This window comes from Chelonoidis abingdonii, chromosome 4, assembly GCF_003597395.2.
Source record: "Chelonoidis abingdonii isolate Lonesome George chromosome 4, CheloAbing_2.0, whole genome shotgun sequence".
Classification (NCBI taxonomy): Eukaryota; Metazoa; Chordata; order Testudines; family Testudinidae; genus Chelonoidis; species Chelonoidis abingdonii.
Window position 1 is genome coordinate 29082369 of NC_133772.1, and position 26819 is coordinate 29109187.

Below are 26819 nucleotides of genomic sequence, written 5' to 3' on the forward strand. Positions count from 1 at the left end.
GGAATTCCTGGTTGGTGGCAGCGCTACAGGTTCTAAGCTGGTAATCAAGCTTAGAGGAATTCATGCTGGTACCCCATCTCTTGGACACTAAGGTTCAGAGTGGGGAATTATACCATGACAGAGGGTGAGGTGGAAATTCTGGCGGGAGGACAGGGGATGGGGGCTGTAAGTTGCAGGAGATGGTGGAGGAGGGGAGATGGAATTACACATGTAATAAGTAGCCAACAAGTTTTTTGGTCATAGACCACCTACACGTTCCAAACATCACAAAGCACGAGCATTATTCCCATTCCACTGTTATCAAGTGTGCGTGGAGAGAAGGGGGGAAAGCAATGCCCTGATACACCCATAACACACCTACTCTCACTCTGTCGTTGCACTGACTCCCTACAGCGCTAGGAGGGTGTAAGAACTGTCACTGCAGCGTTTTCAGTGTAGACACAGCTTGATCCTGCTCCACATCACATCTGCTCAATTTTACAATCCCTTCAACCTCGTCCCCCTCAGGTACATGATGCCGTCTAACATTACCCTGTCATTTACCTTTCATTCGTGCTCACCTCACTGATGACAATCCCCCAGGCAGGAAGACCCTGTGCCCCATTAGTGACAACGTGGACAACCCAGTGCTATAATGAGGTGAAATGGATCTCTCAGTGTACCCAGGCACCTTTCCTTTGATCACACACCTGGGGGCAAGAAGAGGGGCTCACCTCTGCCAAGTGCAACAGCCCCCCAAAAACACCTTGCCTCAGTCACAGCTCTGCCAAGCTGCTCCAGCTAACCCCTCCCCTCTTCAGTAGAGCGACACTCTGAGGACAGCTGGAGCCCAGGGGCTCTTGGCAGCTCCAGGGGCAAGGTTAAGGACCATGAGCAGGCACCTTAACTCTTCATTGCTTGGTTTTCAGATGTGAGAGTTTTGCTGGGCTCGACATTGTGGAAGGGTACATGGAACCTCTAGGCAATGTTAACTCCTTGGTTTGCCAGTGACTTAGCACTCCCTGCCTGGCACACAAGGGAGCAGGAGATGTGGACACAGCTCTGCTACAGCTCGGAACAACGTCACAGCATGTGCGGGAAGCGACTGTGTTTGTGAGAACCCCAGAGACTCAGGTTCCCAGGAACTCACACGGGAACGTACAGCCTAAAGGAGGGAGAGCCAAGATGGATCCCACAGAGCTGGGCATACTGAGGCAGTTGTTGCTGCCAACACAACCTCTGCCTTCAGCTCAGCTTTGCCAAGCCAACCTGAGGCTCGTCTGATGCCAGATTCCAGCTGAATAATAAACGTGACACCAAGTTGCTGCAGATACAGATTGCATTGCTCCTGGCAGGTAACGAACTGACAGCCCCATGCCAAGAGGTTTCCATCATGTCATAGGTAGAAACCTGCCCACCCCAGAACCCATGGCTGCTTCCCAATGCTGATAGGGACCATGGAAGATACAGGCCATGGCACGGTGTAATGAGGAAAGAGTGTCCCAGGGCACACAACCCTTGGGGGGGACAGGGCTGGGAGAGACACAGAGCCAAGGCAAAGACGAAGTCAAGGAGAGGGCCCCAGACTGGGGGCTCCCAACACAACTCTCAATCAAAGCAATAGACAGAAACTGCAAGCTAGGAAGGAGCTGCAGAGGGGGAGCCCAGGGCAGGGAGAGCAGGAGATGTGGGTCGGACTCAGGATTGAGGGGCACCACCAGAACTTGTTTGCCCATGTCTCGTGCCTGGCTGTGCTCACGTTTCATCAGAATTCTACTCCACTGGCCCTAGGAAATCATCTCACCTCTCCCTGCCCATGGAAGGAATGCCCGTGACTGCAGGGATGTGGCAGGCCTTAGCTCCGGGCCAGGCACAGACTCTGTTAATGGTTCATTCACTCAGGGATAAGAGGCTGGAGCAGCCCCTGAAGGACAGCGAGACCCAGCGGGGACAGGACCAGCTGCTGTCAGGCAGGAACCTCACTGCCTCACAGACACCTTGTCTCTCTGTCTTCACAGAGGCTGCCCCTTACCTGGACAGTCTCCCTGCCAGGGTAAGTGGGAGCTACTGGGGCCACTTGAGTCCTGCACAGACCATCTCTGGCATGGCTGAGGCCACAGACAGATAGACAGGACAAACTGGGAGGAGTGGTAGATATGCTGGAGGGTAGGACGAGGGTAGGAATAGGATAAAATGAGGGATCTAGTCAAATTTAGAGGATTGGGTCAAAAGAAATCTGATGCAAGTTCTAACAAGGACAAGTGCAGGAGTCCTTGCACTTAGGACAGAAGAATCCATTTACAATGCTATAGACTAGGCACTGACATGGCTAGGCAGCTGTCCTCTGTCCAGAAAAGGACCTAGGGGTTTCAGTGGTCTGAGAAGACTGGATAGGCGTCAACAGAGTGTGCCCCTTGTTGCCCAGAAGGCATTTTGGGCTGAGTATCGCTAGGAACATTGCAGGATCGAATCAAGGACTTGATCATTCACCCTGTCTTCGGGCTTATGGGTGAGGCCTCATACTGCAGTACTGTATCCAATTTTGGTGTCTCCACCTACTGAAGCACATGGGTATGTTGAAAAAATGGAAAGAGTCCAGTGAAGGGCAACAAAGATTATTAAGGAGGCTGGGGGGAGCACATGACTTATGAGAGAGAAGGCTGAGGGAACTGGGATTTATTCATTCTGCAGAGAGAGAAGTAATGGAGGGCGATTTGGATAGCTTCTTTTTCAACTACCTCGAAAGGGGGATTCCAAAAGAGGAAATGGAGTCTAGACTGTTCTTCATGTGGTAGCAGATTGAACAGATAAACGGAGTAATGGTCTCAAATTTTCAGTGATAGGAGGTTTGGCTGGATTATAAGGCAAAACCCTGTTTTCCACTAGGAGGTGGTGAAGCAAACTGGAAAATGGGTTAAACCTAGGGAGTGTGGTAGGTATCTCCTTCCTTGGAAGTTTTTACAGGTCAGGCTTGACAAAACCCTGGCGGGATGGATTTAGTTGGAGAGTTGGTCCTGCTTTGAGGTCAGGTGATGCGTTGGACAGATGACCTCCTGAGGTTCCCTTCCAACCCCTGCTATTCTATGATTGTGTATTGTAGGTATGTTTTTTGTAGGGTCTCACAAATCACAGGCTTAGCTAAATTGTGGGGAAATGTTGTGAAGATTTGTTGCCCTTACAAAAACGAAATTAGACTCAGTTTGAGGTACTGACCTGCCACTCCTTGGAGCTCTGGGAACATCCAAGCACCACTTGTGCAAGAGTGTCTCATCGTAAGTATCTTTGAGATTGAAACAAGCTGAAAAAACTTAACAGCAAGGAAGTGCTGATTACTCTAGAAGGAGAGGAAATCCACAGGAAATGCTGCACTGTTGAAATATAACCATTGGGATGGTTATTGTCGGGTCCTCTGGTGGGTACAGCGTGTCTGTAACAGAGTGGTTTGTTATTGTAGCGTCTTACCCACAGCATTTGTTATTTTGCAGGGCAGGAAGGTTGCAAGATCCCTACCCTCATGTCACCAGGGAGGTGGCGGGTGGTGGGGGGGCGGCTGGGGGAAGGTCCAGGGAACTGATGGTCTCTCCACACACAGGGCACCTACCCTGTGCCACCGCTGCTGGAATCTGCCGGAGGCCCATCCACACCAGAGATGCTGATCCTGAGCTGCTACTGAGTTTTACCAAGCTGCAGCTGCTGGAGGGGGGGACCCACTATGGGAGGCGCTTGGCCCGATACATTGCTTGTGACACTGACGCTGATCTTTTTTCCCGCAGGGATGGAGCAGGGCAGAAAGTTCTCTCTTCCCCAGGGTGATGAGATTGGCTGGCTGGGGGGCAAGACCAACCCCCTGGGTCAAGGGCTAGCTGGTGGGGCAGGCCCTCCCCATCAGTCCTGCCTGCGTCTCCAAGCTGCCCCCGCCCCACCACAATCTCCTGTCTCTCAAACTCCAAATCCAGCAAATTCCTGCTGCTCACTGCTCGTTGTTAGCTGGCGGGACTTCCCAGCCCAGTCACAGGGTCAGGATTGGCTCCATATCGAACAGTTACAGCAACTAGGCTCCGATGCCAGCCAGTCACTGCATGGGCAGGCCCCGTGCCAGCTGAGCAAAGACCTGGCGTAGCTCTGGCTCCCCGCTCCATGATTCCTATGTCAACAAATGGCTCAAGTGTATGTGGGGGTCACCAGCGCTCTTGTTCGCCCTCCTCCGCGCTCAGAGTCTCCCCTGTGATCCCTAGGCCAGGACCCACAAATAAGGAAGAGTCAGACCTTAAATCAGCCGAGAGTAAACTCAGGGGGTTGGTTAGAGACAGCCCATGCCGTGGCCCTTGTCCCTCATGCTCCCTTCCCCATCTGCGGCTCTCCTCCACATCCCTACCCCTCGCTGCCCTACACTCAACCCCTAGTATCACGCACATCCCCCACTCTCGCTCCCCAATCGCCTCTCCTTGCTGGTCTTCACAATCCCCTGCCCCGCCATCTCTAATACCCATAGCCTGGAGCACCCGTCTTCCCAGGCCTCAGCCCCCTGAAATCATTGTGAGGTGGTGGCCATCTTGACTAAGGGCAGCCTGTGGTGTCAGCCCCATTGGCAGGGATGGGAGAGGGAGGCCATGTTGGAGAAGGGCAAAAACCTCAGCTAATATGCAGAAGATCACAAGATGCTGAACCCGCACCCCCCAATAAATACTGGGTGGCTCCAAACGGAGTTCTGAAGTGGGAATTGCTCCCTCTCCCCCAGCTCTGACCTCCACCACCTCCATGTGTCTGACAGGTCTATGGCACTGTGATGACCATAAATTGGGGGAACCCGGCTGCGCAGGAGGTGCTGGTGGATTCATGGCCTGAATTCAAAGTTGTCCTTACCCGACCGCAGAGAGAGGTGAAGCCCCTCAGCCACCACACTGCACCTGGGGACTGGATGGTTCGGGAGGATGTAGAATGGGACTCAAGGCCTTTCCTCTCTAGGGGACCCCAGGACGGGGGGCCAGATTGGTTCAGAGAGGAGACAGGGACTGGGATTCGTGGCCCTTCCTCTTCAAGGGGCCACAGGGTTGGGGCAAGCCGGCTGGGGGCTGGGAATGGGATACGCAGCCCTTCCCCTCTAGGGAGCAGGCTAGTTCAGTGGAGAGGGGGCAGGCCAATCAGTCATACCATTGGGAATTCTCCCGTCTTGGCTGTATGTCTCCCCCCACAGGTGGCATCGGATGACTCTGATTTGTACACCAACACACACACAGTGTACTCCCGGGACCTAGATGGCTGCTGGCCAGTGCGGCTGCTGTCAATTGGGGACAGACCTTCCGCATCCTTGATAACTTGTGCCCCAAAGCATCTGGGAGAGCCCCACAGCAACTGAACATATATGTCCTCTCTGAGTTGTAGTAAGAGGAGGCCCTAAGATAAAAACCTTGGTATCACTCGGCTGCGTGCGTGTGTTCCCTCTGTGTGCTGCCGCAGCTCTGCGCAGATAGCTGACACAGCAGACCCGAAGAGAACCCCCAATGACCACAGTCTAGTAAGGTACTAAGGCACGTCGGCCAGGTTTGTTGCCATATTGGATACAGTAGTAGTTCCCTGTGGGTTTCTTAGCCTAACTCAGGGCTTACTACAAATATGTACCCACGGTCAATGGACTCGGCTCAGTCAGTGGGGGGACTTTCGACTGCCCCCTCGGCCGGACAAAGCCATCGCCCCAGGGATGCATTCTTATACACAGGTACAAACAAGTTACACATCACTCCTGACATATTGAGGTGCAACCCCTCTATGTAGCAAGGTGCCGCCTCTCACCTTGTACATGTTGGTTCGACAAAACAACTCTATCCATCATATTACCCTTTTGCCCCTGTCATTGGGATGGGTCAGCCTGTTCCTTGTTATCTGTGTGGAATGTGCAAGTATGTGAATGTTCTGATCTCTAGTGTTCAGTACCTTTTAGGTACGTATCTTCTTGCAGCATCAGCCCTTTCCTTGCCAGCTTCTGTGAGCAGGGCCTGCCTCTGGCTCACAGCTTAACTTTGCTTTATGTTAGCAAAGTCTTGACCATTACTTTAGTTCAGGCCTCAGGCCTCATACCAGGCCTCTGATACCAATGTTTTATGTCTCAGGGCCTCCTCTTACTACATTCCCCACTTTTTGTCTTTTTATGGGAGGATGTTTACCCATCGTCCCGGAAAAGCATAATGCATGGACTAAGATAACCCAGTGGGCTAAACACTGTTATGTGGTTACCTTATTTTACCTCCATACACTCATGCCCCATCTGTCTTTTTAGTCTGCACATTCCCTCGTACGACTGTTAGGCAGATTTTATTATCCAATTATTTTTTAGTCCCTTATGGTGGGCCTGGGAATGTTAGGCCCGGGACCATGACTGAGGAATGTAGTATTATGATTGAGCCTTAGAGGCACTCCCAAATAATTAATATATATGAATTATATGGATATTGGCATATATATTATAGTGTATATGGCATATATGTATAGTATGTATGTGTACATATGACACCACCTTATATCCAAGTGTAACCATGTTTTTCCAGGCTGCTGGTGTACTCTGGCCCTTTTACTTTGGTGACACAGATAGAAACACACTCTTATTAGGGCAATTCCAGTGATCACCTCTCTTATTAGTAGTAGGCTGAGTGTGTTAAAATACTGGGATAGGGATTGTGACAGTGTGTCCCACAGTGCTATGTATATGAGAAGTAAAACAGAAATTTGGAGTAGTGACACTACCACTGAGACCTTTATATATAAATATATTGTAATTAGTTACTACACAGTTACTGTCCATTCATGTTATAGGTTACCCTTGCTGCTGGTTGTCACCCTTGGGTCAGCTTTACTGGGCAGGAAACAGAAGTGGGTAGCTTCTCTGTTCCATTGGTTGATGTAGATTCAGTTGTCTTTATGGATGCTGTCTTCCAGATAACCTACTGAACAGACAGTAACCAATTTATCAAATTTATTGCTGTGTCAGGATTTAATATTGGTACCCAGACACTGAACAAGATTGTTTTGAATAACATGTGCCTCAGTTAGGATGCAGTGTCACTGACCCAAATTATGACTGGTACTAACAGGGAATTTGTTTACCCAATTTATAGTTACTATGTAACTTAATTTCTTTACCAATTTGTTTTTTCCTTGCCTTTCATGTTGTTGGCTTCCATTTGTTTGTTGATTTTTACCTGTGTGTTGGTTAAACAGTTTAGCAAGGTTATACACATTGTACAGCGATAATACAGCGCATAACCTAAGCAGCAAATACAATGATAAACACAGTGTACAGCAATAATACAGTTGTTTTACACAGTAACCAAGTTGAAATTAAATGACAGTTTTTCTGGTCCAGCTAGTGGTTTTTAGCTGATTGTTAACTTAATTGTCCATATATGGTAGATAGAGGTGTATTTGACCAGTCTCTTTATTTATAAAGCACTTCATTTTTTCTTTCTTGATGCTTGGGGTTTCTTCACTGTATACACTGATATTATTTGGTGTCTTTCAGGGTGTGATATTTTCTGGCATCTTTTGGTCTGTGGGATGCAACTTAAACAACTTTGTTAGTAAACAGTAGTAAGTTTTTTGTTTGTTTTTGTTGTTCAGTAACCCAAACTTAATACACAGTTTTAACTTTAGTTTGTTTACAATGTAATAAGAACAATGTAATAGGGACCGAGCCTTTTATAACACAAGCTATACTTTTGCAATTGTTGTCTAGACATTCATTTCATTTGGGTGCATTACTAATATTTCATACTAAATGTAATGCTTAACAGCTAAAATAAATGCTCACAATCTTCCATGAGAAGTGTATTGCTTTCCCTTGCTGAACACTTTGTTTTAGTAGTAACATAATTTTAACAAGCTTTTTTAGAGTTAATTTGCTTGTGATACCAATTTCACTCTTGTTAACTGTTTAGAAGCACAAACTTAACAACCATTTGCTTCCCATTAACATAACAAAACAAAAGAAAAGCATATAAAAATTAAACCAACTATAAAATTAAACAAAATAAATTTTAAATACAGATACATGCAAATACTTTGAGGGTATTTGAGGGTATACTTGGTCTCAAGTTGCAGTGGGGGAGGTCTAGGTTGGATATTAAGAAAAGGTATTTCACTAGGAGGGTGGTGAAGCACTGGAATGGGTTACCTAGGGAGGTGGTGGTATCTCCTTCCTTGGAAGTTTTTAAGGTCAGGCTTGACAAAACCCTGGCTGGGATGATTTAGTTGGAGATTGGTCCTGCTTTGAGCAGGGGGTTGGACTAGATGACCTCCTGAGGTCCCTTCCAACCCTGATATTCTATGATTGTATTGTAGGGTATGTTTTTGTAGGGTCTCACAAACACAGCTTAGCAAATTGTGGGGGAAATGTTGTGAAGATTTGTTGCCCCTTACAAAACAAGTTAGACTCAGTTGAGGTACTGACCTGCCACTCCTTGAGCTCTGGGAACATCCAAGCACCACTTGTGCAAATTCTCATCAGAAGTAATCTTTAGATTGAAAAGCTGAAACATTAACAGCAAGGAAGTGTTGATACTTAGGAGGAGAGGAAAATCCACAGGAAATGCTGCACTGTGAATATAACCATTGGGATGGTTATTGTAGGGTCTCTGGTGGGTACAGGTGTTGTAACCAGAGTGGTTTGTTATTGTAGGTCTACCCACAGCATTTGTTATTTTGGCAGGGCAGGAAGGTTGCAGATACCCCTCATGTCACCAGGGAGGTGGCGGGGTGGGGGGGCGGCTGGGGGAAGGTCACAGGGAACTGATGGGTCTCTCCCACACAGGGCATCCCCTGTGCCACCGCTGCTGGAATCTGCCGAAGGCCCATCCACACCAGAGATGCTGATCCTGAGCTGCTACTCCAAGCTGCAGCTGCTGGAGGGGACACTATGGAGGCGCTTGCCCGATACATTGCTTGTGACACTGACTGATCTTTTTTCCCAGGGATGGGAGCAGGGCAGAAAGTTCTCTCTCCCCAGGGTGATGAGATTGGGCTGGCTGGGGGCAAGACCCAACCCCTGGGTCAAGGGCTAGCTGGTGGGGCAGGCCCCTCCCCACAGGTCCTGCCTGCTCTCCAAGCTGCCCCCGCCCCACTCACATCTCCTGTCTCTCAAACTCCAAATCCAGCAAATTCCTGCTGCTCACCCAGTGTAGCTGGCGGGACCTCCCCAGCCAGTCACAGGGCAGATTGGCTCCATATCGAACAGTTACAGCACAGGCAGGCTCCGTGCCAGCCAGTCACTGCATGGGCAGGCCCGTGCCAGCTGAGCAAAGACCTGGGTAGCTCTGGCTCCCTCCATGATTCCATGTCAACAAATGGCTCAAGTGTATGTGGGGGTCACCAGCCTCTTTGTTGCCCCTCCTCCGCGCTCAGAGTCTCCCCTGTGATCCCAGGCCAGGACCCACAAATAAGGAGTCAGACCCTTAAATCAGGAGAGTAAACTCAGGGGGTTGGTTAGAGACAGGCCCTGCCGTGGCCCTTGTCCCTCATGCTCCCTTCCCCATCTCTCTCCCCTCCACATCCCTACCCCCTCCCTGCCCCTCACCTCAACCCCTAGTATCTCCCACATCCCCCACTCGCTCCCCAATCGCCTCTCCTTGCTGGTCTTCACAATCCCCTGCCCCGCCATCTCTAATACCCATAGCCTGGAGCACCCGTCTTCCCAGGTCTCAGCCCCCTGAAATCATTGTGAGGTGGTGGCCATCTTGACTAAGGGCAGCCTGTGGTGTCAGCCCCATTGGCAGGGATGGGAGAGGGAGGCCATGTTGGAGAAGGGCAAAAACCTCAGCTAATATGCAGAAGATCACAAGATGCTGAACCCGCACCCCCCAATAAATACTGGGTGGCTCCAAACGGAGTTCTGAAGTGGGAATTGCTCCCTCTCCCCCAGCTCTGACCTCCACCACCTCCATGTGTCTGACAGGTCTATGGCACTGTGATGACCATAAATTGGGGGAACCCGGCTGCGCAGGAGGTGCTGGTGGATTCATGGCCTGAATTCAAAGTTGTCCTTACCCGACCGCAGAGAGAGGTGAAGCCCCTCAGCCACCACACTGCACCTGGGGACTGGATGGTTCGGGAGGATGTAGAATGGGACTCAAGGCCTTTCCTCTCTAGGGGACCCCAGGACGGGGGGCCAGATTGGTTCAGAGAGGAGACAGGGACTGGGATTCGTGGCCCTTCCTCTTCAAGGGGCCACAGGGTTGGGGCAAGCCGGCTGGGGGCTGGGAATGGGATACGCAGCCCTTCCCCTCTAGGGAGCAGGCTAGTTCAGTGGAGAGGGGGCAGGCCAATCAGTCATACCATTGGGAATTCTCCCGTCTTGGCTGTATGTCTCCCCCCACAGGTGGCATCGGATGACTCTGATTTGTACACCAACACACACACAGTGTACTCCCGGGACCTAGATGGCTGCTGGCCAGTGCGGCTGCTGTCAATTGGGGACAGACCTTCCGCATCCTTGATAACTTGTGCCCCAAAGCATCTGGGAGAGCCCCACAGCAACTGAACATATATGTCCTCTCTGAGTTGTAGTAAGAGGAGGCCCTAAGATAAAAACCTTGGTATCACTCGGCTGCGTGCGTGTGTTCCCTCTGTGTGCTGCCGCAGCTCTGCGCAGATAGCTGACACAGCAGACCCGAAGAGAACCCCCAATGACCACAGTCTAGTAAGGTACTAAGGCACGTCGGCCAGGTTTGTTGCCATATTGGATACAGTAGTAGTTCCCTGTGGGTTTCTTAGCCTAACTCAGGGCTTACTACAAATATGTACCCACGGTCAATGGACTCGGCTCAGTCAGTGGGGGGACTTTCGACTGCCCCCTCGGCCGGACAAAGCCATCGCCCCAGGGATGCATTCTTATACACAGGTACAAACAAGTTACACATCACTCCTGACATATTGAGGTGCAACCCCTCTATGTAGCAAGGTGCCGCCTCTCACCTTGTACATGTTGGTTCGCCTTGTACATGTTGCGTTGAACAAAACAACTCTATCCATCATATTACCCTTTTTGCCCTGTCATTGGGATGGGTCGGTCTGTTCCTTGTTATCTGTGTGGAATGTGCAAGTATGTGAATGTTCTGATCTCTAGTGTTCAGTACCTTTTCAGGTACGTTATCTTCTTGCAGCCATCAGCCCTTTCCTTGCCAGCTTCTGTGAGCAGAGCCTGCCTCTGGCTTCACAGCTTCAACTTTGCTTTTATGTTAGCAAAGTCTTAACCATTACTTTAGTTCAGGCATTTCAGGCCTCATTACCGGGCCTCTGATACCAAGGTTTTTATCTTAGGGGCTCCTCAACTTACTACATATTCCCTACTTTTTGTCTTTTTATGGGGGAGGATGTTTACCCATCATCCCGGAAAAGTCGCATAATGCATGGAGCTGAAGATAACCCAGGGGGCTAAACACTGTTATGTGGTTACCTTATTTTACCATCCTGTACACTCATGCCCCATCTGTCTTTTTAGTCTTGCACATTCCTCGTACGACTGTTAGGCAGATTTATTATCCAATTATTTTTTAGTCCCTTATGGTGGGCCTGGGAATTGTTCATGGCCCGGGGACCATGGACTGAGGAATGTAGTATTATTGATTGAGCCTTAGAATTGAAGCACCCCCAAATATGCGTCGATATATATGAATTATGCTGGATATGGATCACACCTATATAAGTTGTAACCATGTGTTGGGCTGTGTATGTGTACACGTTCTTTCTATTTGATATTCCGACCTCTATATCCAAGTGTAACCATGTTTTCCAGGCGCTATGGTGTACTCTTAGCCCTTTTACTTTGGTGACACAAGATATAAAACACACTCCGATTAGGGCAATTCCAGTGACCACTGCTCTCATTATTAGTAGTAGGCTGAGGTATTTTAAAAACTTGGGATTAGGAGTTGTTGAAGATAAACAGAAGTTTGCGTCACCCACAGTGCTATGTAAATTATGAGAATTAACCCAGAGAACTGTTTGGATAGTAGTGACAGCTACCACTGAGGCCTGTGAGGTAAACACTATTGGCCCGATGTACGTTCAGATACACAGTACTGTCTTTCATAGTTACTGTGTAGCACTTAATTTCCTTACCCATTTGTTTTGAATTTTGTGCCTCGGTTAGGTATGCTTCACTGACATTATGGTGGTGGCTTTGTTTACCATTGTACAGATTGTTGATTTCTTTACCTGGCCTCATCGGTGTTGGCTGGTTTGTGTTGGTTTTAAACAGTTTAGCAAGTTATACACAGCAAGAATACAGTTGTTTTTACAGCAGTAATGATTTCACTACAGGGTGCAAAATTGCAGTTGTTTTTACACAGTACCCAAGTTGAAATTAAATGACAGTTTTTTCTGATCCAGCTAGTGGTTTTAGCTGATTGTTAACTTAATTGTCCATATATAGTGGATAGAGGTGTATTTGACCAGTCTCTATTTATAAACACTTCATTTTTCTTTTCTTTGATGCTTGGAGGTTTCTTCACTGATACTGATATATCTGGTGTTTCAGGGTGTGATATTTTCTGCCATCTTTCGTCTGTGGATGCAACTTTACTGATTAAACAAACTTTGTTTGTTAAGTTTTTTAAAGTTTGTTTTGTTTTGTTTGTTTTCAGTAACCCAAACTTTAATACACAATTAGTTTGTTCACAATGTAATAAGAACAATGTAATAGGGACTGAGTCTTTTATAACACAAGCGATACTTTTGCAAATTGTGTCTAGACATTCATTTCATTTGAGGTGCATTACTAATATTTCATACTAAATGTAATGCTTAACAGCTAAAATAAAATGCTCACAATCTTCCATGAGAAGGTGTATTGCTTTCCCTTGCTGAACACACTTTGTTTTCAGAAAAGATTTAGTAACATAATTTTAACAGCTTTTTAGAGTTAAGTTTGCTTGTGATACCAACTTCACTCTTATTTAACTGTTTAGAAGCACACAACCTTAACAACCTTTGCTTCCCATTAACATAACATAACAAAAGAAAAGCATATAAAATTAAACCAACTATAAAATTAAACCAAAATAAATTTTACATACAGATACATGCAAATACTTTGCGGGGTATTTGAGGGTATACTTTCAAGATGCTTTATTATGCTTGGGAGCCAAAAGTGGAACCTGTTGAAATTGTTTGGTTAGCTTTATGCATAAATTGTTATTTTAAAACATTTTGATTATGACATTCTTAAACTATATTTATAAGTGCAAACACGTTTATAAAAAAGCTTCAAACACAGAAATTGACATTTTGTTAATATTATGTTTACCTTAATGTAAGTTCCCCTCACATTTTTTCTTTGAATAACAATTTAAAAAAACTTAAAAACAAAACTGTGATTGATAAAAAAGAATTCTTTTTGTTGCAATTGCATTATTTGTTGAGACAGAAATATATGTACATATATTTGTAACTGAAACCTTTTTGAACTTTGCACAAAAATTGGTGTTATAATATTTAATTATACCCCAACCATGATTTTAAAAATAGTGGTGGTCCACATCTACATCTTTTATTTAAAGATAAGGTATAAAGTTGACTTTTGTTGCAACAAAATAAAAATAATTTTAAAAAAATAGTCACATGACACACACAACATAGACACAAGACACACACATGACATACAGGACAAACTTACAATTAAAAACAAATGGCGCCGGAATTCTATTCATAACTGCACAAAATAACACCACCAAAAATAAAAAGTAAAAAGGGTTAAACATTTGAATAAACAAGTTATTACCTTATTTAAAACTTGTAGCATAAATTTGATAAAAATATATTAATATATGCCAAATATATTGTATTAATTTGGTAACAAGGAATTTTGCATTACTTCATATTTAACATTAATTTAAAACTCTGCTATATGGAAATAAGAAAAGCCCATGTTTCAAATATTAGTTAGTGGTTAGGATTAGAAGCAGAGAATGCATTTCTGTTGCTTGGCAACCATATCTTCAAGAAAGTTAGGAATCATTCCGGCTGTTGCATTCCTGAAGGGTTAAAATAATTAATTTACTGGATTTAAAGTTTTACCTTGTTTTCTTTTTGTTTCCTGTTTTGTTCTGTTTTCAATTGCTTTATCTTTTGGAGGTTTCTGTAAAAACTATAACTTTTAACTTTTAAAACAGAGAGAGAGCAGAAGTGAGGAGAGGCGGGGGAAAAAGGGAGGGTGGTTGAAGACCAACCTAGGAAGGTAGCGAGACCTGAGCCAAGAGAGACTAATTCTATCAAGGTATTTGAAAGCACAGGCAGCAGCAGCAAATTTAGCAAACTGAGAAAACATACTGAGAAAACATATAAAAGACAAAACTTAACCGATATGTAAAAATATTTGAGAAAGAAGGTTCTATTTTCAGATCTGAGCGCAGAGTGTGGTTCCATGGGTCAAAGTAATTGGGAACCTGCACAGTTGGGGATTGCGCCCCTGGTTTTTTCCTGGCTCTGAGAGGAGATTGGGGTTAGTTACCTGCTCTTGTAAAACCTGAATTTGTTCCCCCAGTGTCTGTTGCTTTTGTATGCATGCCAAATGGATGGTGGAGGTGCCCTTTTTTGCTGCAGTTAACTGTTTCTGGGCAGCTCCATGTGTTAATGCATCAATTCTAGGTGTTAACCCGCTTAATTTCAGTTTTTTACTTTGAAATTCTTTTTTATTCGCTCCCCTGCGATCGAGGCGCAGGTCCTGTCTGTTAATGTGCTCTGTGAACTGTTCCATTTTCTCCTTCATTTGATTTACCAATTCAGTGAGAGTATTGTTTGCTACTCTTTCCTTTTGTGCACTTACTTGTCCCGTTCTGACAGGCACCAGTCTAGGTTCTGGTTTAAGTTTAACTGGAAGCTGGCGTTTATCATAGGGTGATGGTTGCAATGCAGTGGACCCTATTTCATCTTTTAATTTTACTAGGACCACCTTTTTCCACTTCTGTCCCCATTTTTCAGGCACAGGGTAGCTCCTGAAGCCTGCTGTTTACCACCAATATTTATAACGGGACGGCACATTTATTTTTTGTAGGTTCCTTACACAGTTGTTTCCAGTGTTTCACTCTGTTCCTGTACTGGTTGTCTCTGGGCTGCTTGCCACCCTGCAAGGGCGGTGGGAGCATTCCAGGGCTGTATAGCTTCTTTTGATTCTTTTAACTGTTTCTTTGTTTCTGTTACTTGCCCTGCTTTTTCCATTACTTGTTTGGCCAGCATGCCAGCAGCCTTCAGCCATCTCACTGCCATAGACAGAGTCTGCAAAATTTTGCTTCTTACTTTTCTCCTATGTTCAGAGCCCGGACTCTACCCATCGGCCTCTTATATGCCAGTCCATGTTTCCCATTCTCACATTCATTGGACCCCCCCTTACTGGCAAATCCAGCGGGTCCATGAGTTATAAAACTCCTGGGGATCAAAGGGAGGGTCAGGGGTTCGCCTAGCCAGAGGTTTTCTGCCATGTTAGATGCGATTTTACGCGGACAGCTTGCTTACTCACAGATCAGCGGTCGGGGTCACCAGTGTTGCAGAAGTGTTGTCAGATGCTAACCCCGGTTTGGTGCCTCTGCTTTCTCCTTGGTTGGTATGAACTCGGCTGCGTGTGTTTGTTCCCTCTGTGTGCTGCCCCAGCTCTGGCAGATACGCTGACACAGCAGCCCTGAAGAGAACCCCAATGACCACAGAGTCTGAGTAAGTACAAGATGGCACCTCTTGGAGATATTGCAGTATCGGAACATTAGTTAGTTTCCTGTAGGTTTCTTAGCCTAACTACAGGGCTGTGCATGGGCAGGCCAGATGGCTACAGTAAAGTACTGAGAAAACAGGTTTATTGTAGCCCAGGCTAAACAAACCCTATACCCGGAACCCAAATGGCAGTACACTCAGGTTAAACAAGCCTGAGCCAATTAAGATCTTTCTAGAAGCCGTAGAGATAGCTACTTTAAATAGAACACTCTCAAGCCAAATCAAGGCAGGCTAATCAGGGCACCCCGCCCGGGTTTAAAAAGGAGCTCAACTCCACAGGCAGAGGGAGCCAGAGGAGAAGGAGTGTGTGTGAGAGCATGGACAAGAAGGCAAGGAGTCTCAAGTGAGAGAGTGATACGCTGGAGGATTGAGGAGGGCAAGTGATTATCGACACCAGGAGCGGTCCTGTTGGTGGGATAAAGAAGGTGTTTGAGAGGCATGGGGGACGGCGGGGGAAAGGCCCGGGAGTTGTACTTATCAGCTGTTACAGGAGGACTATAGACAGCTGCCGATCCACAGGGCCCCCCCTGGGCTGGAACCTGGAGTAGAGGGTGGGCATGGGTTCCCACCCAAACCTCCACACTCCTGCAATCAGACACAGGAGGAGCTGACCCAAAACTGTGGGTTCTGCAAGAGGGGAAGCATCACTGGGTGAAAATCCGCCCTAAGAGCAGGACCCCATCAGGTAGAGGAGGAACGTTGTCACAGGGCATACTACAAAATATATACCCGCGGTCAATGGACTGGCTCAGTCATGGGGGGGACTTTCGATGCCCCCTTGCGGCAAGACATCGCCCCAGGGAGCATTCTTATACACAGGCTACAAACAAGTTACCATCATCCTGACATATTGAGGTGCAACCCTTCTACGAGCACAGGGGCCACCTCTCACCTTGGTACATGTGGTTCGAACCAAACAATTCTCATCCAGCATTACCTCTTTTGCCCCTGTCACTTGGATGGGTCAGTCTGTTCCTTGTTATCTGTGTGGAGTGTACAAGTAATGTGAATGTTTGATTCTCTAGGTTCAGTACCTTTTGACATATCCTTTTTGCAGCATCCAGCCCTTTCCTTCCAGCTTCTGGAGCAGGGCCTGCCTCTGGCTCACAGCTTCACTTTGCTTTATGTTAGCCAAAGCTAACCATTACTTTAGTTCAGCCTCAGGCCTCATACGGGCCTGATACCAGTTTTTATCTCGGGCCTCCCTTACTACAGACTCAACCCAGGATCCACCTACATATCCGCCCAAAGCCCTCTGCTCCTGCAGGCTGCCAGGTGCTCCCAGGACCCCTATGCAGGGCAGAGCATATGGGTAGCCCTTTGACGTGCTGGGCTGGAGTCAGCTCACCTACCACATCCTCTTCCCCAAGGGCTGGGCTGGGGATTTGGACAGCTCAGACCCCCCCTCCCGACCCGTGTGCCAGGCTGGCTCCCCACCATATGGGCCCTTTTGTTACCACCATTCGTCCCTGTTCCCACTGTATGGCCATGCTGCCCCTGCAGGGGGCTGGGCTGGTGTACGAACGTCTGCAAGGACATCGCTGAGGCTAAGGGGATCAAGTGGAGGTGTTGTGCTACTTCAGTCTATTTCACCCAGATCCAGTTCCATGCCTGGAGATCCCGGATCAGTGCTGCCTGTGTCACAGGGCCCCAAAGGGGATGGTAAGGGAAGGAGGCAGCCAGATTTGGGGCATGGCCAGCATGGCATTGGGATTAGTACAAGACAGCAAGCAGAAAAATTGACACGGGTGGGGGGTTCAATAGGCCCTATATAGACAAAGCCCCAAATATCAGGACTGTCCCCCCCCCCCTATAAATTGGGACATTTGGCACCCCTAAACTGGGAATGCCCAAGAATCTGGCACCATTCCTTGTAGGGCCTAGGACACTGAGGTCCTTTGCCACCAGCAGACTCTTCAGTGGGATTGCACTGAGCCAACCCCCTCAGGGACCTGCAGGGACTGGGAGCCATAGCAGATTCGTGTGGGGCCCAGCCGATGGGAGGGGATTCCCCTCTCAGCTCCTGCACAGGGCTCCCACCCTGTGCAGGGACACCCTGAGGCAAATGGTTCCTATATGCCACCAATGGGCGCTATGCGCGCAGCCACTGGGGACCGGCATTCTCAATCACAACCCTGGCAGGGGCTTGGCAGCGAGAGACCGCCCCCCCTATTCTCTGCACTTAATCTCACCTTGCCCAGGATGGAGAGGAATCTTCCCTGCCACAGCGCCTTTCAGGCCTCATCTTTCCCCACCAGGCAGGGACAGATACCCTGGTGGCACTTTTGGGATGGAGGGGTTTCTTATCAGGAAGGGAATGAGACACTCAATTCTAATGAGAAGAGGTATTAGACAGTTTCGCCACCGTATCGGTAAGAGAGAAAAGGCCCTGTGTCCCATTCCGCACCGCGTGAGCCAGCAGATCCCCCTGTTCTGGGGCCAGATCAGAGCTAGCGCCCCCTAGGAGGGAAAGGCCCTGTATCCCATTTTCCATCCCCAAGCAAGGCAGCTTCCTTCCCTCTCTACTTGGTTCTGTTATCCCCTTCTCCTGAGTCCCATAAGTTTGGCCAGGTCTGGATCCCATCTCACAATGATCTTCATGGGAATCCCCCCCTGTCCTGGGGGGACGCCCAGTCTGACTGACTGCCTCTCCCACATGCCCCACTGGGGGAAGAGCAGCCAATCAGAGCTGCTGCAGTAAGAGGTCCCTGCCCCTCCCTCTCCCTGAGGTAACATGACACTTTCTCATGGGACGGGCTGGGGGAAGAAGAAGCAGAATTTGCTCAGCATCAGGGTGGTTCCACTCCCTCCTCCCCCACTCCCCCTGTGAGCAATGGGACAGCGTGGTGTCCCTGTTCACCCCTTCCCTGGGACACCCAGCTGCAGCCCCCACAGGGCTGAGAGGGGTGGAAGAACACCAGGAGGTGCAGAGGGGAAGCTGGGAGGGGGCTGGGGTGGGCAGGGCTGGAGACAGAGTTGATGGGTGCCTGTGTGGGAGCAGAACTGATGGGGAAGAATGATTTGCTGGGCAACAGATGGGCAGATATTGGGATAGGAGAATCTGCAGTGAGGCCCATATCACCATAATAAATCTGGTATTGCTCGTAATACTGATTATGTCACATCCAGGGGTTGGTGCCAGGGGAGTTCAGCTGTCAAAGGAGACCAGCAATCACAGTGTCATAGTTTTAACAAACCTCATGATGTTAAGGCCATCTCATAATTCTGAGGTGTCACTCTGATCGCTGACCTTTGGGGCTTTGCTCTGCTGCTTTCTGCCCCCCTAGGCTGGACCTGGCCATAAGACTCTCGTCCCTGGATGTCTCCCACGCTGACCTGCTGAATGGTATGTGGAGCTTTGGAGGGAACGAGAAAAACAGGAAGTACCTGGCCACCCTGATCGGTCACTTCCCCAGTGTCTGCCTGCTGAATTCTGATGGCCACCCAGTCAGCTGGATCACTTCATACCCGTTTGGTGCAATGGAGCCTGGCTACACTTTGCCACAGCACTGGTGGCACGGCTACATGGGGATGCTGAATAATTTGTTAGCCAAGCGGTTGCATGCACTAGGCTATCCCAGCTACAGCTATATGGTCGTTGAGAACTACCCCATGCAGAGGTTGCAGGAGAGGTAGGGCTTCCAGCACCAGCCCAATCTGTGGTATGTCATTCTTCACAACCCAGCACTGGTGAAAGCCCCCACGTTAACCCCCAGGCCAGCACCAGGCACAACCCGCATGTGAGTCCACAGCCCAACCACCCAAGGGACCTGATAAGAGAAGGGGGTAGGGGAGTCTGGGGATCATTGTTGGCCAAGTGGAATCAGTAACATCTCCCAGCTGTAGCCTCACATGGGGCCTGCTACCCCCAGCCTCACAGCCTTGCCTTCCTCCCAGTCCTATACCCACTTTTAAAGAGTCTATCCTACTCTGCAGAGCCCATAACTTGTCCTCCTTGATGGACTCTACCACCTCAGACCCATACACACAGCACTCCTGTCTCACTTCCCCTACACTACCCCATCCCAGTTCCTCTTCCAGACACTGCAGCAATGGCTCAATGATCTTCCACCTAATCTAGCTACATGCTCACCTGCCTCCTGCATCTGCTCTGCTCCTCCTCCTCCCTTGCTTTCCCTGGGACATCCTGCTCAGCCTATTGCATCCCTAACTCCTCCACAGTCAGTGTGTCACCCTCCCCGAGACATCTTCCCCGGATCTCTCTCTCTCTCCCACTTTCCTAGGACTTCTAACATCTCTTGCTGTTCAACCCTGCTCTCATCAGCTCTTTTTCCCATCTCATGGGGAATACAAGTTGGGGCAGCTTTAAGCAGGGTGGGAGGGGCTGGGAAATAGATCCCCATTCAGCAACATCTCCTTGAGCACAGTGCGCCTGGCATGATGCCTCTAACCCATGATGGATCTGGCTGTTCCGCATAGATACTAACGAGCCCAAGAGTGTTCCCATGCAAAGGACTCCCTCAAGGGCCAGTCTGTCTCAGTAACTCAAGGGTTAAATACCTCCTGGGGATATTGATTATCCTCAAACCAAACTTCACTATCCCCAAGGACTCCTGGCCTGAGGTCACACTTAAAAGCAATCCAGATGTGTTAAATTCAGCACCACACAGCCACAACACCCAAATCCATTTAACTCCGCCCACCCACGTTGACTGATAGCAGGAAGCATTTTGGACTCTGTGATCCCAGCTGCAATTAAACTGATTGTTGAAGACACCTTTGAGTATTTCCCCTTTGCAGCATCACTCCCTGGCACGGCTGGGACCACGTGGGTGAGGGGGAAGGTAGAGTTACAGCTAGGGCCACACAACAGTTTCCCAATTTTGAAACCACTTTTCAAATGAAATTTCCCCAAAAAAGGTTATGCTTGTTCCCAGTATCGGCTTTGTGTCCAGATACTGAGGGCTTGAAAACCAAAGTGTTCTGGGTGCGTAACCTGGTCTGCGATGTTGTGTCCACAGCAACAAGGGTCAGGTCAAGTACTAGGGCTTCCTTTGGAAAAGTAACCAATAGCACCAGTTGGAGCCATCCAACCAAATTTCTAGGATCACTAAATATCTTCCCTGGAGTGACTTTAAGAGACAAACTGAGAGTGTGTGAAACAAGAAGAACTTTGTTAGAGGGGACAGGGAAACCAGCACCCAACTGGGGAGAGCTCAGCAATAACGTACCACTCTGCACTTATGAATAATAAGTAAACAGCTAGTCCTGCCCCTTAGTGTCTCCAGCTGTGTCCTCTGATTCAGTTCCCGACCCACAACCACTGAACAGATGCCCCTTCAGCAGTAGTTTACTCCTCCGCTACACTCCACTCATGGTTTGCTGTCAGCTGTTGGCCTCGTCCCAGAGCCTGGCATCAGACAGGCCTGTGCCCTATCCTTTGAGAAATGCCAGCTGGGTCAGCCCCCAGGCTCCACCACCCCATCCAGCTCAGGTGATTTCAGCCTCTTTTGCGTGGGGTAAGGAAGGGCTTTCCAGGGCTCCCTCATCTCTGCTGCCACCCTCTGCTGCTTTGGCAAAGGGCCACCTCGGTGCTGCCTCCCAATAAAGAATTTTTGCAACTTCAAATCTTACTCCCTTCCCTCCCCCCATATCTCCAGCAGATCCACAGCACCGCAATGAATATAAATTGCAGGAACCTGGCTGGGCACAAAGTGCTGGTGGATTCACAATGCTAGTCCAAAGCCATTCTTACTCAGCCACAGACAGAAGTGTCCCCCTTCAGCCACCATGCTGCACCCTGGTGGCCAGGCTGGTTCAGGGCATGAGGAATGGGACACGGCCTTTTTTGCCTCTAGGAGGCCTCCGGACAGAGGCCCGACTGACTTGAAGGGGATGGGGGGGAGGAGCGGGCAAATCAATCATTCCATTGGGAGTTCCTCTTTAGCCTTTCGGCTCTGTGTCTCTCACGGCAGGTGGCATCAGACAACTCTGACTTCTACACCAACATGTATGCAGAGTTGTACCAGGCCCTTCTGCCGGCTGCTCATGGGCATTTGATCTAACTTGACGGTTAGGCCTCTGCATCCACGAGGCCATGTCTGGGGCTGCCTTCCTCCTCCTGAACCCACAGTCACTGCATTTGTCCCCCACCATCTGGGCCAACTCAGCTGGCCCTGACACTGCCAGAACCCTGCGTCTCCGGTCCATACAATTTCCCACCAGTTGCTCCCATTGCCCCCATGGTGCTCAGGACTGATGCCTCACTTAGGTTGCAGCTCACTTTCTGAGACCGGCATGCCAGAGGGTCAGCTTGGTCCCTCCCTGCCCCACATTCCAAGCTGGGCCTCCAACAGCACGTTCCCATCAGGACTGTCACTGCTCAGGGCCTGTCGCCACTCCTGCAGGGCTCCAGGATGGATTGATATGAGGCCTTGAGAGACATGACCAGGGCCAAGGGGGTGCAGCTGGATGTGCATCCAACTACTTCATACTCACTGGTCCGAAGCACCATGCCTGAGATCGTCATGTGTCTGCCTTGGGGGTGGGACACGTGGGTGTGGACAGAGTCACTGGAAGAGACCCCAGACTGGCCAGCAGGCCCTATTCCTCACCCCATTCTAGGACCAGGCACAGGGGCTCGTGTGCCAATGGCAGTATTCCCACTGGTGATTGGCAGCTGCGCACACAGCCTGTTCTCTGACTTGCTCAGGGACCCGCAGACACTTGGAAGCTCAGGCAAGGGGTGTGTTTGTGTGTGTGTGTGGTGTGTGTGTGTGAGGCCTGTTAGTTGTGACGTCTGTAGTAATGTTAAGTCTTGAGAAATATTGAAGAAGGAAAGTAGTAAAGGACAATGAGGTCAATGAGTATATTGGGACTGAATTATACACACGGTTTTACTAGAGGTAATTATGCCAAAACCAACTGATCTCCTCTTCTTCGAGAAGGTGACAGATTTATTTTAGACAAGGAAATCGGTAGATCTAATTACCTCGGATTTCAGTAGGCATTTGGACACTGGTTCACATTGGGGAATTGTTTCAGTTAAACTGGAAAAGATGGGGATGAATATGAAAATTAGGTGGTAATTAGAGATGGTTTTTTATTTAAGAGGGAGACTCCAACGGTTCATACCTGAAGGGTGAACTGTTTCAGGCTGAAGGAGGTTATAGTTGAGTTCCAAGGATCGATTTTGGGACCAATTTTATTTAACCGCTTTTTATTACTGACCTTGGCACAAAGAGTGGGGAATGTTGCTAATATAAGTTGCTGATGATACAAAGACTGGGGGTATTGCTATAACACAGAGATAGGACCGGTACCATACAGGAGTCTGATGACCTTTGTAAACTGGAAGTAATTGTAATAGATGAAATTTAATAAGTTGAAAAGTGCAGGGTCATGCACTTTAGGGATTAGATATAAGAATTTTTAGATTATACATGGGGGCGCATCAGTTGGAAACAACGCGAGGAGGAGAGGACCTTGGGTATTTGGTTTTATCGGCAGGATTGACTATGAAGCACCCAATTGCGATATGGCCATTCAAAAGCAATAGCGGTTTTAGTGCGCATCAGGCAAATGGTATTCCAGCAAAGAAGGAGGTGTTAGTTACCGTTGTATAAGGCTGTGTGAGACCTCACCTAGAATACTGTTGTGCAGTTCTTGGCTCCCATGTTTAAGAAGGATGAATATACAAACTGGAAACAGGTTCAGAGTACGGGTACTAAGATGATTCCGAGGAATGGAAAACCTGCCCTTATGAAAGGAGACTCAAGGCTTGGCTTGTTTAGCCTGGCCAAAGGACTCCGGGGGGAATGCTTGCTCTATATAAATATATTTCAGGGGGATGTACGTTAGGAGGAGAGGAATTATGTGTAAACTGTAGGATTAAGCTGGCGCCCCCAAACATTTTTAACATGGTTGCAGCACGCTGGCTGCTGGAGGGGCCTGAGGCTCTGGCAGGCAGGCAGTGCCTGCAGCGGCGTCCCAAGGTGTCCCCCGGGGTCAGAGGTCGCCGCCGCGGCAGCCCTAGGGGCGCCTCACCCCACCCTTCCAGTCAGGAGCCCCCGCGGGGTTCAGGCGCCGCCGCCGCAGCCTGGCTCCCAGGCGGCGGCCCCGACCCCCGTGTCACAAGCCACCGCCGTGCAGTCCAGCCCAGGGCGCCCCCCTTGGGGGTCAGGAGGCCGCGACCGCAGACGGGCAGCCCAGGGCGCCCCCCCGGGGTCAGCGCACCCCGCGGGTCAGGGAGCCGCCACCGGCGACCGGGAGCCCCGTCACCCCCCCCCGGGTCAGGGAGCCGGCCGCCATGACCCGGCAGCCCGGGCACCCCGCCCCGCAGTCATGGGCTCCTCGCCCCCCGGTCAGGGAGCTGCCCAGGGCTGGTGCTTTCCCTGGGGCGCCAGCATTGGGGGGGGGAGTGGCATTTTGCCGGGGGGGGCAGCAGGCGGCTCCGGTGGTGCTGGAGCTGCCGCAGTCGTATCCGCCAGACCCGCGAGACCCGCACGCGGGGTGGCAAAATGGCCTGGCGCCTAGGGCGCCAGAAACCCTAGCGCCTGTCCTGCCTGCACCCTGGCAAGCAACCCAGGCAGAGCACAGACAGCTACCAGCCACTTGCCCCATGTCGTGGCTCCTCCAGCCACAAGGACCCCCTGAGGGCAGGGGCATCTTCCCTCCCCAAAGCCGGTTCAGTCACTCAGGCCCCTAGCAAAGGGCCTGGCTTCAGGGGATGCTCTGGGAATGGGGAGAAGCTTCCCTGAGGAACGAGATACCCCCTCTGAGACCCGCCAAGCAGGGACATGACAGTGCTGCTCCCACCTGTGTTACCAGGAAAAGGTCCCATGCTCCCCACTTCTCTGAGCCATTCAGTTCCCAAGCCCCAGGGTCGGATCGGAGCCAGCACCCATTGAGGGGAAAGGCCTCATGTCCCATTCCCCACCTTCTGAGCCAGCCTGTCCCTCCCATCCCTTGGCTCCACTCTGCCTCTTTATGCTCCCTAGGCTGGACTCTGCTCTGAGGCTCTTGTCCCTGGACATTTCCCATGCTGACCTGCTGAACGAGACATGGCCCTTTGTGGGGGCTGAGCAGAGCCGACTGTTCCTGGCCAACCTGATTTACTGTTTCTCCAGCTTCTGTTTCCTGGATGCCCAGAGCTGACTGGGGTCGGGGGCGGGGGGGCGGGGCTCAAGAATTCTCCAGCCCTGGCCTCCTCCGCCTTTCACCATCCGCGGCGCCCCAGCATGCCGCATCCAGGAGTGGCCCTGGACAGAACTAAAGCAGCGTGGCTCAGGTGGGGGCTGAGCTCCTCCCCACTCAGAGCCACATGGTAAAGGAGTGGGTCTGCGAGCTCCGATCCCGCCAGAGCTATGCCGCTGCAGTGCTGTCAGTGGCAAGGGCAGCTCCTGGACGTGGCACGCTGAGGCTCCAAGAGAGGGGAGAGATGAGGATAATCCAGGAGCGACCCTGGACAGAGCTAAAGCGGCATGGCTCCAGCAGGGCCTGAACTCCTCCCTGCTTGGAGTTGCATGGTAAGGGGGTGCGGCTGCAAGCTCCTGGCTGCCTGGCGGAAGCTCAGGCCCCGCTGGAGTGACGCTGCTGCAGCACTGTTGAGGGCCGCTCCTGGATGTGGCGTGCTGAGCCCCCAGGAGATGGGGGAGGCGGGGGTAAGCAGCATGGCGGGGGGCCAGGGCCAGGCGGGGGTTGGATAAGGGGCAAGGAGTCCCAGGGACAGGAAGGGGCAGAGGTTCGTGGGGGCGGTCAGAGGACAGGGAATGGGGGATTCGATCGTGGGCACTCTGGGGGTCTGTCAGGACTCTGCGGGGGGGGGTGGATAGGGGTCGGCAGTCAGGGAACAGGAGGGTTGGTGGGGGTGGGCTCCTGGCGGTGGTGTTGAGGAGGAGGTCTTGGGGGTTGGTGAGGGGACAAAGAGCAAGATGGTCAGGGATTCTGAGGGGGGGCAGTTGGGGGGCCAGGAAGTGGATGGAGGTTGAATGGGGGCAGTCGGGGGGCAGGAAGTGATGGACCTTGAAGGGGGCAGTTTGAGGCTTGCAGACAAACTATTTAACACAAAGAGCCAAGCTGTTACTTTTCCATGGGGAAGAGATCACATGAGAAGAGCAATATCCTACACCCACCTACCTCCTTCCCAACCCTGCCAAGGGAGACCCCTCCCTGCATTCCCCGAGGCTCCAGAGGGGTTAATTCAGTGGTTCTCAAACTTTAGTACTGGTGACCACTTTCACAGAGCAAACCTCTGAGTTGTGCAACCCCCCACCCCTTATCAATTAAAAACACTTTTTAAATATATAATTTAGGACTATTATAAATTGCTGGAGCGCAAGCGGGGTTTGATGGGGAGGTGACAGCTCACGACCCTCCGTAATTAACCTCATGACCCCCTGAGGTCCTGACCCCCAGTTGAAGAACCCTGGGTAATTGTAATTTTAGCACCCTGTGTCCATTCATTACATGGCAGTGTGCTAGGGTTTGGAGGCATTTCAGTTTTCACAACATAGGGCTACTCCCGATTCAGGACAAGCTCAAGTGCTCAGTTCGTGAGTATGTACATAAGATATACTAAAGACAAACCACAGTAACCATCTCGCAGTTTTGTGAGGTGACCCTGTGGAGCAGTCTCTAGAAACAGATACATCATGGAGATTAAGCCATTAACTGGTTTATTAGCCAGACGGGTGAGGAATGGTTGTCCTAGCCTCTGTTTGTGTCAGAGGGTGGAGATAGATTGCAAGAGAGAGAATCACTTGATCATTACCTGTTTAGGTTCAATCCCTCTGGGGCACTTGGCATTGCCACTGTCAGTTAGAACAGGATACTGGCTGGATGGACCTTTGGTCTGACCCATTATGGCCAATTCTTTTGTCCTAAGCTAATGAATCCAAATTTATGGAGACAGATACGAGTCAAGGAGCACGCAGAGTTATCAGAACCTGGAAAAATCTCTGACTGGATGGGCTCAGGGATTTGTCACAAAGCTTGAGATGTTAAGTTTATTTAAGAGAATCTTCTTATTGTTTATTTAAAAAACACAGCAAAGCACAAATATTTGGCCACACACTTCTGAAACCCCAGACCATGTCAGGTTTTGGCAGACTTAATTTCAGCTTTTCAAATTAAAA

General features: G+C 49.7%; 2 pseudogenes; both read left to right on the forward strand.

The window, feature by feature from the left end:
• The window catches only part of LOC142046682 (glycine N-acyltransferase-like protein 3), a 10791-nt pseudogene extending 9801 nt beyond the window's left edge, over positions 1–990 (forward strand).
• An 832-nt stretch (positions 991–1822) lies between these two features.
• Positions 1823–24840, forward strand: LOC116833439 (glycine-N-acyltransferase-like protein 3; annotated as a pseudogene).
• The last annotated feature ends 1979 nt before the right edge of the window (positions 24841–26819 follow it).